General features: G+C 47.2%; 1 long non-coding RNA gene across 2 annotated transcripts in view; it reads right to left on the bottom strand.

Moving 5' to 3' along the window:
* The window catches only part of LOC308565371, a 44,096-nt gene extending 30,049 nt beyond the window's left edge, over nucleotides 1-14,047 (bottom strand). The window contains exons 1-2 of one of the 2 annotated variants that reach the window (XR_014000034.1): nucleotides 13,716-14,047; nucleotides 10,830-11,000 (exon numbers count right to left, since the gene is read on the bottom strand). This is a non-coding gene — a long non-coding RNA (uncharacterized lncRNA). The remainder of the gene's footprint in view (nucleotides 1-10,829; nucleotides 11,001-13,715) is intronic. The other variant, XR_014000035.1, reaches the window with a different exon arrangement.
* Nucleotides 14,048-14,514: the final 467 nt, after the last annotated feature.

The raw sequence follows: 14,514 nt of genomic DNA, 5'->3' as shown, positions 1-14,514 counted from the left end.
AAGGCAGGAATGTTTACATCCTGGTCAAGGAAAAGCATGGAGCGATCAGGGCAGAGGGAGCAAAGGGAGCAGGGTGGGAAATAAGGCCAGAGAGGCAGCAGGTAGGTCCCACAGGGCCTTGCAGGCCAGGATAGGAATCTGGATTTTATTCTGAGTCAGAGGAAGGCATTAATGGGTTTGAAGCCAGTAAATGACATAATCAAACATATTTTGCAAAGATTACTCTGGCTGTTGGAGAACAGATTGGGGGATTGGGGGAAGAAGAGGAAAACCACTCAGGAGGCTACTGCAGTTGGTTTTGTGGGAGGTGATGGTGACCTGGACTACGGTGGGGAGACAGAGGTGGTAAGAAGTGCCAAATTCTGTATTTTGAAGGGAGAATGACTGACGACTTGATCAGCTGGCTGTGGAGTATGAGAGAGAGGAGCCAAGGATAACGCCAAAGGTTTTAGCTTGAGCAACTGGAAGGACAGAGTTCCCATTACAAAAATGAGATTTTGGGAAGGGTAGGGTGGGGCGGGAATCAAGAGTTCAGATTCGACATCTGAGACACATCCAAGCAGAGATGGGAGCAGGCAGTGGATACACAAGTCTGGAGTTCTGGGCAGAGCTCTGGATTTGAGGTATGTTTGGGCATCTTTTAAATGGCATTTAAAGCCATGAGTGTGAGTGAGATTATCTGAGTGCAGACTGAGATAAGAAGTGGTTCAGGGACAACCCTGGGGCTTTCCATGCTTACAGGCATGGGAGAAGAAGGTATATAGCAAAGCAAGATGGGGAGTAGCAAGACTGGAGGAAAATAGGAGGGGGCAGGATCTGGGAGGCCTGGGCAGAAGGTATTTCAAGGTCTCATATGGTAAAAGAAGCCTGAGAACAGCATGCTGGACTTGCAATGCAGAGGTCACTGGAGATGAGCAGTTTCCATGAAGTGATAGGAATAGGAGTGTGCCTGGGGTGGGCTCAGAGGCAATGGCAGAAATGCAAACAGGGAGCATCCCTCCCTTTTCAGGGCCTTTTGACTGTAAAGGGAGCAGAGAAATATAGTAGTAACTAGAAAGGAATGTGGGACTAAGGAAGGGTTATTTATTGTTTTGTTTTGCCTTTTGTTTTAGATAGAGTGATATTACAGTATAATTACATGGTAAATAGAGTGATCCAATAGAGAGGGATACTGACAGGGCAGCTGAATGAGCGAGGTCTCTGTGAAGGTGAGAAGGGTCAGAAAGAGGGTGGCTTTAGATAGGAACATCCACTGTGACAGGAAGGGAGGCAGCGGATATGGGACTAGACAGGAGGGCGGTGCAGTCGGGAGTGGGAACATTCGAGAATCAGGTGTTTGCTGAGAGCTTAGCTTGGCTGGGAGGGATCTGATGTTTACTAAGTGCTATCCATGTCATCTGCTGTGCTGAATGCTGCACATACTTTATCTAGTTGATGCCTTAGAACCACCTCACTAGGTAAATATTATTCATGTTTTACAGATAAGGAAACTGAGGCTGAGAGGAAAAGTGACTTGTTCAATCAGTAAAGCCCAGGGCCCAATTCATACCCAGGTCTGTCTTCCCACTCATTTACCCTGTACCTGCACTCCCACCACACCTGTGCTCCAGGTACTTAGGAAGAGATCAGACCTACCCATGTACAAAGTTGAAAAATCAATGTAATATACAAGTGCTACCTCGGGGCAACTAGGAGTGGTATAAAAATTCTCAGGAAGGTGAGAGCACCACCTGTTAAAGTGACTCTCACTGCAGGGGCCCTGAGCACAAGGACTGCCACCTCTGCTGCACTGGAATTACCCCTGCCTTACCTCATATGCACCTAGTGCCTTCTACTCACCATGTTCCTGCTTCTCAGACCTCTTCACTGCAGAATGAATGCAGACTCCCCACTAGGGCTGGGGGGTGGCCCAAGACACCTCCACTCTGAATATTCTTAGTAGTTGTGTGTTTGATCTTAAAAACCTTTGGTCAATTTTGCATTCTACTCCATGATACATCATGGACATAAAAATGAATAAACTTACTTATCAAGTAAAATGAACCCTCTAGGAAGATGTGCCATGTGTGGCCTATGGCTGGCTTCATATACCCTGACATACCACCACCACCACCCACCTCAGGCTCAGCAGCGTGGCGGAAAGCACCAAATAAACAAGCGTTTACTGGAAGGAAATGGGAGATAAGTGGCCCTGGAAGGGTGAGTCAGCCAGCAGAGAAGAGCATTCTAGACTGAGGGACTGGACTGAGCAAAGGCAACTAGGAGAGGAGGATGTGTGTGCCCAGCGGGGAGGTGCGCAGACTGCAGCACGTGCTCTGTGAAAATCACAATAAAAAGCTAGCATTTCAGTGCTTACTATGCATCCAGCATTGTTCTAAGTGCCTTTAATCCTCACTATAACCCTAGAAGTGATTATAAAATTTTTATTAAGCTATTTTAAAGAAGAAAATCAGGCACAGAGAGGTGAAGTACTTGCCCAGGGTCATTCAGCATGTAAGTGTCGAGAATAGGATATGATCCCAGAGTTCAGCTTCAGAGCCTCCACTCTTTATGTGGGATAATGCCAGTGAGGTGGGTTGGGACCGAACACAGGGTCTTGGGCCTGAGGAGTTTGGCCTTATCTATGGTGATGAGAGCTCTTGAAGGTTTTTGAGGAGAGAAGATACAAATAATCATTCTGGAGAATCTGTCTGACCAAGTACGAAAGAAAGACTAAAGGGGAAGGTGGAAGAAACTGCAGGCAAGCAGACCAAGTGGGAAGCCATTAAGTACTCAAGACACGGGTACTGAGACCCTGGATTAGCAAACAGAATGGAAAGAACAAAGAGCTAAAGAGATGTTGCTAAGATAGTTGGCAAGACTTGTGTTTGTGAAAGGAAGAATGGGGAGGAGGCATCAAACATGACTCAGGCTTGAGCTTGGGTGGGTGAGAGAATACTGATGCCATGGCAGAGAAATGGAAACTGGGAGCCTCGTTTTCATGCATGCTTAGTTGAGATGATGACAGGACACCCAGATGGAAACATCTAGTAGGCAATAAAAACCTAGATGTCAAGTCTAGCAGTATAGTCTGGAGAGAATGCAGTATCCAGATAGAGGGGGATCACCTGCATAGAACTGACACTTAAGCCCATGAGCATGGATGAGTTCTCTAGGAGAGAAAAGAGAGACAGGGAGACGGTGCAAAGACAGGACCAAAAATGGCCTTGGGAAAATTATCTCTAGAAGGTGGAAAGCCAGCAATTGAGAGGGGAGAGTAGCAGAGTGGCAGGAAAGTCAACGTAGAGCAGTATTAGGGAGGTCCCCAAGAAATTCACAAGTGGTAGTGGGTGGTGTGATGCTGCCGAGATGTCAAAGAAGATATCATTAGGAAGAGATGGAAATGCTACAGGATGGCTCACCTTAATTCTGGCCCCATTTTGTAGTTCTCTCTGGCATTCCAAGCTGTCATAGAAACTCCCAGTGCCACACCCATCAATGAGGGCCATACTGATTCATTCTTTATTGACTCAGGTGTGGCAACATTTATCCACCTTCAAACTCAGATAAACTCACTAGTAGTGTGAAGGCTTAAGGAACTAATGTACCAAGATACTCAAGTAAACAAGGAAGGGAACACATTTCTAAATTAGTGTAAAAGTAGATCAAAGTCACAGCAGTGCCAGCTTGAGGCGAATTTGGGTTAACACCACCTGTAGGACTTATGGGATCCTTAATATGCTTGCTAGTTTTCTCTGCAGGTAGGTCTCCAGTTCATCTACCTTAGTCCTAAACTAGAAAACAACTTTGTGTGAGTTGTGGCAAATGCAAATGATTAGAACCCCAGTCCCTAAGCTCCAAGAGCTAACTGAAGTGTAAGAGAGAGAGAAAAGATGTGCAGGTGAATTTCAAATGCTGCAACATGACAGGTGCCACATGAGAGACTTCCTGAAGACAGCCCTTTAGCTGAGTGTTAGGGACAAGTAGGGGCTTCCACAAGGTGGACAAGTGATGTTGAGTCCGGGTCCTTCTTGAGCCCTCCTTTGGTCCTTTGTTTCTTGGAAGGCAAGGACATTTCCTAGAAACCTCCTCTGGCGTGGATGCCTCCTTTAGCTTACCTGGAGGTTCTGACGGCTCCTAGTCCTGCAAGTCCTACCTTTGATGTCATGCTGTTTCTCTCTGTGCTGCCTTCCCTAAGAAGAGTTAAGTATTCCTCCTCTGCTCCCTGTGGTAATCTGTTTATATTTTATCATCACACATCACATTGCTATAATACATTTCATTGTCTCCACTACTAGAGAGTATCTTTTCCTTGTCTGTGTGTACCTAGTGCAGGGCCAGATACATAGTAAGCATTCAAAGCTTCATTCATACCTACTGTTTGGTCTGTTGGTCTTGTCCAGCCTGTGAGAATCATTTATGTACCAGTTGTGAAGGCTAGTCCTAAACTCTAATGAGATTTGGCCTCTAAGTCAGTTCTCCTGGGGGTTGTTAGGCCTTGATAGCTGGAGTCATCTTTTCCTAGAGCTTCTCAGCAAGAAAGCCATCAAAGCTGTTAACTTCAGAAGCAGGCTCCTTTTCATTTCCTGTTCAGAAGCCTGTGGCCCCACGGGGCCAGTCTGCTGAGTGTTCATCTGAGGTCCTCCCAGATGCAGAGTAGACACAATCATCATATCCAGTGTGCAGAGGACAATCCAACTTACTTCTCGACATGCTTTTGAACCATGGCTGCCCAGGCTCCTACTATTACAGTCCCACAATGATGGGGTGGGCGTAAACTCGTACAACTCCAAGGAAAACAACTTAGCAATATTTATCAAAATTACAAATGCAGGTATCCCTTTCAGTCCATATTTAGAAATTTATCCTACAGATACACTTGTGTATATGTAAAATAACATATATAAGGTTACTACAGCACTATTTGCAATAGCAAAGACTATAAACAGTCTAAATGTCTATCAGTCAGGACCTGGTAAAATAAGTTATAGTACACAATGTATACTGTACTGTGAAAAAGTTCAAGGAAGCTCTTTATGTATTGGTATAGGTAGGATGATCTCTAAAATATATAGTTATGTAGGGAAAAAAGGATTTAAAAAAAGTATGCATTTTGAACTATGTAACTATATTACCTATTTAAATAATCAGTGAGGAAAAAAGTCTTACCATGTCCATGTTAATATACTTAACAGATATTAAAAATAATTGAGGACCTGGCTGGGTATCTCAGTTGGTTAGAGCATCGTCCTGACACGCCTAGGTTGCAGTACAATCTCCGGTCGGGGCACATACAAGAATCAACCGATGAATGCACAAACAAGTGGAACAATAAATTGATGTTTCTCTCTCTCCATCTCTAAATAAAATTTAAAAAAAAGAAAAGAAACAATTCCACTAGGGTAAACGGGTTATTGTGTCATGTATTGCAATGACTTTGTGGATGCCCCTGGATTCATGGTACTGTACTCTTTTTACTACATTCCACTGGGAGAGAAGTATCTTCTACCTGTCCTCCTGGGGGGTCCTGGCAGTGGAAAGGTCTAGAACTTGCTCTCTCTAGAACATCCAACTCCTCTTCTACAAGATCTCTGCCAGGTACCTGGCACTGCCCCACACTGTGACAGGAGTTAACTTGTCATGGCGACAGGTTTCACCAGAGTCCAGTGTAAGTCCAACCAGTTCATTCCTTTACTAGTTCATCAAGTGCATATGGGCTACCTGTGTGGAGAGTATGGAGAATATACAGCTTGGGTCCCCAGCCCTGAAGAGTTTCCATTCAACCCTTAAATGATGAACTGAAAAGATGCCCAGCTTCACTCTAAATAAGACTGGCAAAAGCTAAAAAATGAGGATGCTATGCTGTTGGTAAGGCTTGAGCAGCACATAGGAACCTCTATCGGGGGACTTGAGAGTACTAATATGATGGCATAGCACTGACCCTTTGGCCCAGCAATCCTACTTCTAGGAATTTACCCCAAAGATTCACTTTCATAACTACTCCGTTCTGCCACTGCAGTGTGAAATCAGCCACTGATGATAGGTAAACAAGGAGGCAGTCATTACCATAGCTGGCCCTCTGTGGGCAAGATTTGGGCAGGCTATACTTTGCCAACCGGCTCTAGGTCATAGCATTTCTGATCTCGGCACTATACCCAGAGTATCAGTGAAGTGTTTCCATTCTGGCTAGGCCAGAACTCAAATTCCCCCAGCACTGTGTAATCTCTAGCATCTCCATTCCACTCCCAAATCCATAGCAGCAACTCTCTGCCAGGTCTCACCCTGCACACATGCAGTCCAGCCTTTAGCTAAGGGCCCACAGAGAACCCACTTCCGGACTTCTGGATGTTCTGCCCTCTATACAGCTGCTACCTCTCCGGCACCCTGCCCTGAAATTTCTAACTGCCAGCAGCCCTCAACTCTGACTTCTATCTTATCAGCTCAGCAGAACTGTTGTGTTCTGCACGGGCTCCACCTCTGTGCTGTGGTCAGCAAACTGTCCCCAGGCAAAGGTCCAGGGCCAGGGTTAATGTGGGGCTCACCTGAAGTGTTTTTCTTCTCTCAGTACTCACAGTCCTACTTAATGTCCAGAGCCTAATAATAGTTGCCCTATATATATTTCCCAGTTTTATAGTTGTTTATAATGGAAAGGCTCTGACATGGTCAAAAGCAGAATTCAATGATTTTTAAAAAATTTATTCTCTGTCCATTGACAAAGCCTAGAAGCAATAAAACCCAAGAACCGACATGTATACCTAGAACCTAGATCTCAGTTTCCAAATATCTTTCCCCACTTAAACTAGAGATCTTTGGAGAAGTGGCTGATTCCATATTTAGGACAGGGAAAATCCTAGGTGCATCTGGAATATTACGTCGTGCAACAAAGTGCTCAAAGATAGACAAAATGACAGAAGGACTTGGCGCCAGCTTATCTCACTGACCAAATATAAGGAAATTTGATCATCTAGAAGAATAATGATGGTAATGGCTTATAACACACTGAATAAAAAAGAGTACAGTAATCCACAGTGAAACTAAACAGGGAACAAGGGAAAATTCCTCTTTCCCAACTAATAATAGCGCATTACAGTAAATGCACACTAAGTGTAGAATGAGTAATATCATTTAAATACACAACGAGATAAATAACTTAGGCAAAGATCATTACTTGATGCTGAAACTAATAATTTACAGATTGCTGAAGACAGGATATTCACACAGTCTCAACTTATCACCCAACAGATTATGTATGACTGCAAAGGGAGAAGGGTTCCTTGACAATGGAGAGATCTAGCAGATACCACCTTAACCAAGTACAAATTCAGCATCCACAATAGTGGGATAAAGCAATATTAAATGACTAAAGTAATGCAACAGAAAGAATATGTCACTTATATAGTATTCTTACAAAAGGTTTAACCTAAATCTAATTATGAGGAAACATTCAAATAAGTCAAAACAATCAAATATGAATGGAGATATACAACTTCTACAGTACAACTAAATTGGATTCTTCAAAAAAGTCAATATCGTGAAAAACAAAAAGGAAGGACTATTCTAGATTAAAGAAGAAAGAAGAGACCAAATGAAGCCTGTGATCCCTGATTGGATCCTGAATCAAATTTTTAAAAGAAGCTGTAATGGAAAATTTAGGGATATTTGGAGAAACGTAATTATGGTCTGTAGTCCAGATAATAATTTTGCATCATTGTGAAATTTCTTGGTCGCTATGGAAAATAGTTTGGCAGTTCCTCAGTAAATCTAAACATAGACTTACCATATGATCCAGCAGTTCCACTTTTAGGTACATACCCAAAAGAACTGAAAGCAGGCACTCAAACAGATGCTTCTATACCCATGTTCACAGAAGCATTATTTGTAATAGCAAGAAGGTGGAAACAACCCAAGTGTCTATCAAAAGATGAATGGCTACACAAAATATCACATACACCTGCAATGGAATATCATTCAGCCTTCAAAAGGAATGCAATTCTGATACATGCTACATGTATGAACATGGATGAACCTTGAAGACATTGTGCTAAGTGAAATAAGCCAGACACAAAAGAACAAATATTGTATGATTCCACTTATATAAAGTCCCTAGTATAGACAAATTCATACAGACAAAAAGTAGAATAGAGGTTACCAGGGAAGATGGGACATTTACTTGGTACAGAATTTCTATTTATGATGATGAAAAAGTTCTGGAAATCGATAGTGGTGATGGTTGCACAACACTGTCAATGTACTTAATGCCACAATTATCCACTTAAAATGGTTAAAATAGTAAATTTTATGTAGGGTATGTATGTGTTCATTTTACTATTGTTTCAACTTTCTGCAGCTCTGAAAATTTTCAAAATAAAAAGAAGGTACTCAACAATTTCTTTTAATGAATAAATAAATGGAGAGGGGACCCTCCCAGACAGAGAACAGCATGAACAAAGGTGAAGAGGTGGAAAAAGTGTTTTCAAGGAATAGTCAGCAGTCTAGTTTGATATGAGTGAAAGGTGTGCTAGGGTATTCTGGGAGATAAAGCCAGAAAGGTCAGCTGATGCCAGATTGGGAAAGGCCCTGAGCAAAAGAACAGAGTCTGCACCTCACCTGGCAGGCAATGGGAGCACCACAGAAGGCAATAAACATGTAAAATGATGCAATACTCCAAAAGATTAATCTAGTCATGATGTTCTGGACAGTCTAAAGGATGTAAGCAGCTAGGAGGCTATTACAGTGGCCTAGGCAAGGGAGCAGGGACTTGGGCCAGGTGAAGGAAGTGGGAATAAAAGGCAACTGTTTTGTGAAGGATGGTGAAAATGTGATAATGGATAAATGAGAGCTATCACCCTGAGGCTTACACCTGGGCATAGAAGAATAGAGGACATGGGAAAGTCAGCAGGCGAGGATCGTTTGTAGCTCAAGATTCAGAAAGTTTTATCCCAGCCTTCCTGTCAAATGGATCTGGGGTCCATTGGTAACAGAATTCTGTCCTTGGCAACAGAATTCTCTTGCCAAAGATAGCTTCTAAATCAGAGCAGCCTCACCTTGGCACCACAACCCATCCCAGGGATCAGTAGACCCTTAGAGCTAACTGGAACCTCCAGTCCTTCTTTGGTACTGTCTCTTCAACCTGGTTCCTTCCCACTTAGTCTGCACATAGTTCTGTCTGCCATAACGGCCTCTCTTATCTGAGTCCTTTTTCCTTTGTAAGAGAGGAATCAGAGGTATCTGCCCAGGAGCAACAGTGCTGCTGCATGCAGGCCAAGACGGGCACTCCTAAGAAGCTCAGCTGCAGGTAGGCCAGCGGCAGAGGGAGAGGGGGAACAGATAAAAGAGCAGGGTTGAGGTGGAGGGGGAGGCTGCAGCAGGATGGTGGGTGGGGCAGCAGGGACTGCTCCAGGCAGATCTGGCAGCAGGGAGAGCATCTGGCCTTGTTCTCCCCAGCTCCGCCCGCCACATGGGATAGCCAGCAGTACTGGGGTGGGGATCTCTGCTTACCAGCTCAGGCATCTCACTGACCCAGAATAATACCATCTGTTGCCCCAAATCACTTACTCTATCCTCATGGCACTCAGCCTCCCTCTTCCAGTTTCCCATTTCTGTGTAGAAAATAAGAGCTTGAGGTTGGCAGGAGTGCAGACATTCTGATGAGGCAGAGTTCAGCCTAGCACAGGAACATTTGGGACACTGAGATAATCAGGCTGTGGACAGGACTGGAGGAGGCATCTAGCTGAGCCAACAGTGAAAGTGAAAGCTGTGGAGATCTCTTGAGGCCTTCATCAGATGGGAGTCAGTCCGCCAGACCAAGAGATAAGCTGCACAGCAGTGTGTGCTGCCTGGGGAGACTGGCGGCTGCTGTCCTGGGCACACCTGCCCAGCTCCAAACTTTCTCAGGCCACATGAAGATAATGTATATGAATTATACATTATCGGCTCCATCTCCTCACCCCAGCCTTCAGAGGCATCTTCCTTCACTTAGCCTGTTGCCCACCCCAACAATTACATCTAGCTTGAGTTAGGCCAGCATGTGGGGCCTTGCTTTAGTTTGGGCTTGTTCTGCGTTCCCGTCTCTGCCACACCCACCTCCCCACCTTTACCTCTGAGGCTCACTAAGCTGCTGCCAGGGGTGTCAATGGGGTGGGGGTGTGGCATTACTATCCAGGCCCAAGGAATCCCACCGGGCAAACTTTGCCAACCTGCCTCCCTACCCAGTGGGAGAACAGCTTTTGTATTCTTGGTCCTCTAGCCCAGATACAGAATCTCCTAAAGTGTCCCAGCTACCCAGGGTGGCCACCTGGCTGTGGGCAAACCTGGCAGAGTAAGGGGAGAAGCACCAGCTCTCTGATGGGACCTGCTGCCATGGGAACATGTCAGTGTCCAGCAAATGGTTAAAAGTGAAAGACTCTGGTCAAATATGTCTTATGACAGAGAGAAGCTGGGCTGTAAAACTGAGGAAAATGGGCAGGAAATTCTGGCTGAAAAGGGAAGGAAGGAGAGTCTTGGTCTAACTTCAGGTTAGCCAAGGACTGTGGCCTCTGCAGTAGATAGATGCACCCCTTCAATGACAGCTGAAGCAATGGAAAAATCACTGGTCTCAATGCCACCCTTTGGCTCTTTGACTTATAACCCAAGAACTCAGAGCCCTCATATGGAAAAGTAAAAGTTGTAATACAAGACTTTCTAACTGTTGTAAATTGTAAAGGATCATCATGCCCCTGAAATAGGCTGACATAGGCCTCCATGGCAGGCACTGAGCTGCTATAACCTCCTCTCAAGTGCCATGTCCAGAGTTAAGGCCTCATGTGGCACTTAGCTATACAGGAATCTTGACATACCTGGCAGGCACTTACCTGCAGCCAGTGGAATGGGAGCAAACTGGCAAGGCAGGATGAAGGAAAAGAGCAGGACTCCAGTGTAGAGAGCACAGGCTGTCAGGAAGATGGTGTAACAGCTCACCTTGGGTTGCATTGCCAGAAAAAGGAGCTTTTGTGGCTTCCCAGAAGCCCTGCACCATCCCACATCTAGGGACAAAATTGGTAGTCAGTTGTGCTTCATCCCTTCTTTGGTTGTACCCATTTAACCTCTCCCCTGATTCCTCATTCTGAAAATACTGCACCTTCTGTGAACCTCAATAGGAAAGGAGAAGTCTAAATAGGACTTAGGAGGGTTTTCCCTGCCCTCAAGACATTCTCCTTTCAATCTTCTCTGCTTTGCCTTCCTTAAGCAACATCTCCGCCCCGGTCCTAAGGTAGTTCTCCACTCCCCGGGTCATTGGATAGACCATTGGACAGTGGTCTGTCTGTTTCAGTGCTAGCTCCTGGCTAGCTCCTAGGTTCAGCCCTAGACAGGACTAGAAGAAGGGCTGGACCCTGAAGTCAGCCTGAAGATGGTGCTGCTAAAGCCAACTTCACTCCTTTGCAGCAGCTGCAGGTCTTGGCAATCTGTTGGCATGGTGATCATAGTTTCCAGATGGATCACGGATGGCAGAAAAAATGTCTCTGGGGAAGAGTGAGCCACAAAAAAAGAAGAGGCAAGAAAAGACGCCACAAAAGGCAAAGGAATATCCATCACTCGCCCTCAAGACTGCTTCGTGACCTTGTGCTGCAGTTTCCTCCCCTTGTGATGTGCAGCTCATTTCCAGAGAAAGAGTCTCACAAACCCTCCTACCCGTTCACAAGACCCTGTTCACTCTGTTCCCAGTTGGCTGGTACTGCACTAAATACGCCAACAATATGGCCCTCACCCCATGACCATCTGCCTGTTCACAGTCTTCCCCTAGAAAAGTGACCGTAAGAGGGCACAGGAGCCTAACAGAAGGGACTCTGGGTAACACAGAGACCACATCTTGGTTCCACTCTGCGAGAAGTTGGTAACCCGTTTCTTCATTAATATTTACCATCCATGTACCAAGCTGGGAATAAAACAGTGACCAAAACCAGTAGTAAGGGCTACACACATTTCTCATCCAGGACTCAGGGCTGTGGGGAGGGTGCCCAGAATATATTTTCCCTACTTCTTGGCATGTTCATATTTTCTACATCCGTCAAAGCCCAGCTCATGTCGCCTGGCAGGCCTGGCTCAGCGGTTGAGCGTCGGCCTAGGATCCAGGCGATCGGGGTTCGATTCCCGGTCAGGGCACATGCCCGGGTTGCGGGCTAGGCAGCCGATCAATGACTCTCTCGTCATTGATGTTTCTCTCTCTCTCTCTCCTCTCCTTTCCTCTCTCAAAAATCAATAAAGATATATTAAAAAAAACCCAAAAACCCCAGCTCAAATGCTGTCTCCTTGACGCTCCCATTATACAGCCACTGAGCAGTGGTCTCTCCTGCCTCTGAATGTTGACAGCACAGTTACTGGCACCTCTCTCATGACACATCATGAGAGGTACTTGTATGAGAGGTGTTTGTATGCATAGCTGGTCTTCTCTACTGGACTCTACGCTTCTCAGCGCAAACACTGTCATGCATCTTTGTATCCCTGAGCACCCCCCACAGTACCATGTATATAAGGGGTGTTCAAAAAATACACTTCCTTCCACATAAGGAGGCCTGTTGGATGAGGGAAGGCTTGTCGGTGGAGCTACTGGGAGTTCTCAGATTTTAAAAAAAACAAACAAAACATTTTTATCGCTAATTTAAAACTCCTTGTTAGGATTTCCCCCGCGAACACAAAACCTGAACTCAATGCAAATGGCGTAGGGTTCTTAACGTATTTAACTGTGTGCATTCAGTCTTACATAATTTTGTTACAATATTATGTAAAGATTATCATTCGTATTCGGCTGTTTCTGCATCACAATATGGAAGTGCTGACACCCTGTGTGAATGCTGAGGAGGGGAAAGTGTCTGCAGCGCCAGTGGCGCTGGGCTCGGCACCCTCCCTAGGTGCTGTGGTGGTGTTGAAACCCCACATCCGATGGGAGGAGAAGCACCAGCCAGAGGCGCCCAGTCCTGGGTAAGAAGACTCAGGCTTCCCCATCGGAATCGGCCTACAAAATCATCCTGCCTTGAAGAATGGCCTTGCCCAGCATGAAAGGAAATGGCTCCAAACATTAGGAAAAGGTGTGAGCAGTGGCTAAGAGAGGATTTTTTTTTTTTTTTTTAAGTATCAGAAATGATGGCTGGGACTTGGGATGGCGCTTAGGTACAGTCCCCTGGCTAAACTTACCCATGAACGGTCTCTCATTTAATTTTGAAAGACCTAAGGTGGTACAATTGCTACCCCCAGTTATGCAAACGAGGAAAGTGAGGCTCAAGAGGTGTAATAACCCTGCTCAAAGTCACCGTAACCAGGTTTCTCTGACTGGACCCTGAGCTGAGATTCTTGCTCAGGCCACCCAGTTCCCATTCTTTCTTCTTGAACTTGGGGTGCAGTGAGGGGCAGTGATCCCATATCCGCCAGAAGAGACCTTAGGGGTCATCTGCCTCAACCTCCACCCTTTGGAGAGAAGGAAACTTGGACTCAGAGCGATCTGGGGCCTTGTCCCCCGGGTCACACAGAGCCAGGGTCTGCTGTGCTGCGGCCTCGAAACGTGCGCCGGAATTCCAGCCCAAGCCCCAGTTCACAAACGCGGCTCCGAAGCGCAGCAGGGCGAGCCCCGGGTCCCAGGTCCCTCGGAGGCAGAGCCGGATCCAACCCGGAGCACGCCCGTGGCCGCGCCCGGCGCTACCGGCACCTTCCCCCGCGGCCCCAACCACCCCGCCGGCAGCCGCGCCCGGCCCGCGCCCCGGGAATACCTGTCATCGCGCGCGGGCCCCGGGCCAGGGGTGGACGAGGCGCTGACGCCGAGCGGGCGGGGCTGTGCGGGCCGGGGACCGACACGGGCTTCGCGTCGCCGGACCCCTTCTCCTCAGAGCATGGAGGCCCCGGGGCGCGCGGACGCCGGGACGCCGAGGAGAATTTGGGAGCGCCGGTACCGGGGGCAGGGCCGCCTGGCCTCTTCCCCTCAAGGCCCCTACTCTTCCCCGTCAACAGGCTGCAGACCGGTCCTGGGGCCAGGGCGCCTGAAGGGAAGCGGCAGCTTCGCGCTCTGCGGTCAACGTGCGGAGACTCTGAGGGGCGAGGTTCCCATGGAAACCAGAGGAGGCTCTCGGCGCCTGCGCGGGCACGCTAGGCACGCTGGGAAATGTAGTTTCCTGGCTGTGGCCGAGTGGCCAGAGGAACTGCCGCAAGATGGCGCCCGAGCGTCGCGGTCGGTTCGGAGTCGCGAGGTTTGCGGGGGGGGGCGGGAAGGGGCCGGCGCCGCGGGCGAAGGAGAGGCCGCAGAGACCTGAAAGGTAGTTTCTGTTGGAAGCGGCGGCTCTGAGGTGTCTGGGATGCCAGGTGCTGAGACGGGGCGCGGTTTCTTCGGCGCGTTCAGTTTTGCCTTTGGAAAACTTGTCCCGACGAGGGGCCGCCCTGGCTCCGGGCCTGTCCTAGCCTGGGCCGAACCGGGCCCGACGGAGGGAGAACGTTCTGAAGGTGGGAGCTGGCCCAAGAGGAAGCGACTGTCCGAGTGACGCTAGCTCCCGGTCTCACAAGTGTTCAGGTCCGGCC

Source organism: Miniopterus schreibersii (genome assembly GCF_964146895.1).
Source record: "Miniopterus schreibersii genome assembly, chromosome: 12".
Taxonomy (NCBI): domain Eukaryota; kingdom Metazoa; phylum Chordata; class Mammalia; order Chiroptera; family Miniopteridae; genus Miniopterus; species Miniopterus schreibersii.
The sequence above is the reverse complement of the archived record's forward strand: the minus strand, read 5'-3'. Positions and strand labels throughout refer to the sequence as shown.